This window comes from Alosa sapidissima, chromosome 14 (assembly GCF_018492685.1).
Source record: "Alosa sapidissima isolate fAloSap1 chromosome 14, fAloSap1.pri, whole genome shotgun sequence".
Classification (NCBI taxonomy): domain Eukaryota; kingdom Metazoa; phylum Chordata; class Actinopteri; order Clupeiformes; family Clupeidae; genus Alosa; species Alosa sapidissima.
In genome coordinates this window covers 6,712,419-6,714,918 of record NC_055970.1, presented here as the reverse complement: position 1 = coordinate 6,714,918, position 2,500 = coordinate 6,712,419, and positions in this window count along the sequence as shown.

Below are 2,500 nucleotides of genomic sequence, written 5' to 3'. Positions count from 1 at the left end.
CACACACACACACACACACACGCACACACACACACACACGCACACACACACGCGCACAGACACACGTGCACACACACACGCACACACACACACGCACACACACACACACACACGCAGATTCACACCTATGTTCACACAATTGCCCACACACAAACCCACTCATGCTCACACACGCACCAGCACACACACACACACACACACACACACACACACATCCCCCACTCCCCAACGTGCCCACTCAGCCCCAGTGGCCCTCGCTGGGCTCGTTACCACAGCCCACTGGTCTCCACGCAGCGCATCGCAGTCGGAGGACCTGTTGAGCTCCAACCCCCTCTAACAGGAGCGCCCCCCCCCCCCCCTTTCCCTCAGGCCCCCACCTCCTCTCCCCTCTCCTCCACTCACCACCTCCTCCCCTCCTCTCCCCGCGCCTCCTCCTCTCCGCTCCTCTCCCCGCGCCTCCTCCTCCTCCTCCCCTCCTTAGGTTGCCTGTGTTCACCATGGTGGTCCTCACTCCTCGGAGAGGCCTGACAAACCTCCTCTCCTCCTGGTAGGGGGGTGTTAGCCGAGCTGTGAGGCAGGGAAGAGAAGTGTGTTAAAAAGAGGGAGGGTTGGGGGTGTGTGTGTGTGTGTGTGTGTGTGTGTGTGTGTGTGTGTGTGTGTGTGTGTGTGTGTGTGTGTGTGTGTGTGTGTGTGTGAGAGAGAGAGAGAGAGAGGGACTGTAAGTATGAGAGCGGAAGGGGGGACTGCGGAGTAAGAAGGTGACTGTGCAGCTAGGTGTGAGTGTGTGTGTGTGTGCGTGTGTGTGTATGTGAGAGAGAGAGAGAGAGAGAGAGAGAGAGAGAGAGAGGGACTGTAAGTATGAGAGCGGAAGGGAGGACTGCGGAGTAAGAAGGTGACTGTGCAGCTAGGTGTGAGTGTGTGTGTGTGTGTGTGTGTGTGTGTGTGTGCGCGTGTGTGTATGTGAGAGAGAGAGAGAGAGAGAGAGAGAGAGAGAGAGAGAGAGAGAGAGAGAGAGGGACTGTAAGTATGAGAGCGGAAGGGAGGACTGCGGAGTAAGAAGGTGACTGTGCAGCTAGGTGTGAGTGTGTGTGTGTCTGTGCATGTGAGAGAAAGGGTGTGTGTGTGCATGTGTGTGTGTGTGTGTGCATGTGTGTGTGAGTGTGTGTGCATGTGAGAGAGAAAGTGTGTGTGTGTGTGTGTGTGGGATGGGGGGGGGTTGGACAGAAGGGCCAGACTCCATGGTCCAGTCCCTGTTCTCCAGTCGGCCAGGTGACGGTTGGAGGGGCAGGGCCTGGGCGGCGGATCTGTCCCAGCTGTGCCTCTCTGAGGGGAAAAGTGGGCAGCGGGAGGCCCATTAGTTCCAGAAGCAGGGCCGGGACTCTGAGCCCTGTGTGGGCCCCCGGGGGCCCGCGGACGGGCAGAGGCGCCTACGAGAGGCCGGAGGGGGCAGGAACAGCCCTGTCACCACTCACCGCTTCAGCGCACACGCCGCCGAGCCACTCGAGAATGCCAACCGACCACCGTGACGCAGCACACCCACCAACACCCCTCCCCCACCACAGCACCATACAACACGCTCAGTTATGACTCCACTCCCCCACCACAGCACCATACAGCACGCTCAGTTATGACCCCACTTTTCTTGTAGTTTTAAAGTCCGTTGCCCAGCGTCACACATTACAAATATTTGAATGAAATAACTTGTGTTTTTTTTGGTTTTTGTCTTGTGTTCATTTTTATGTCCTTATGTGGGAATGCATCAGGACTTTATGCATATCCTTGCTATGCTAATGGTTTTTGTTCAAGTCATATTCAGTTGCTCAGGTCATCCTTAGTCCAGACTTCTCTTCCATGAGTCTATATTGGCTCTGATGTTCAAACCACAGACTAACTGAGTAAATGCGACGTGGCTAGACAGTGGTCTCCAAAAAAGGTAACTCAAGAAATGGTGTTTCCTTCGGAATGATGTAAGTAAATTTCCTCCCCATTAGGCAGTTCCTTTGAGCCGACACAGACACACTGTTTAATTTCAGAATGTTGGCTAGGTTTGCTCCGTTCACTAAAACCTGCTTTCCCCTTAGAAGTTTGTTTCTCGAAATCCATGTGTTCTTGAGAAATATACTTTGATTTGTCATGTGTCATCAGAAGCAGTCATTTGTCATTTGGAGCCACTACATCGGAAATGTGTTCCAGTTTGTGCACACATTTGATCTCTTGGTTTTACAAGCCTCAGCGTGAGACAATGCACTGTGGAACAGCCCAAGAGAAACCACTGGGTCGGCCAACCAGCTGGCCTTTGGTGTCCAATGGGCCATATCTGTGTTGATTACATTCCCTCCACTATATATTTCCATAAACCATCACAAAGAGGAAATATTCCCCACCACACAATCGGCTCAAGGAAATTCAAATCCACACCGAGTGTGCTGTGTGGTCTTTTCACATGAATGATGCCAAGTTATTCTAAATATAAGGATGATATTATTTGCAAGAGTACTGC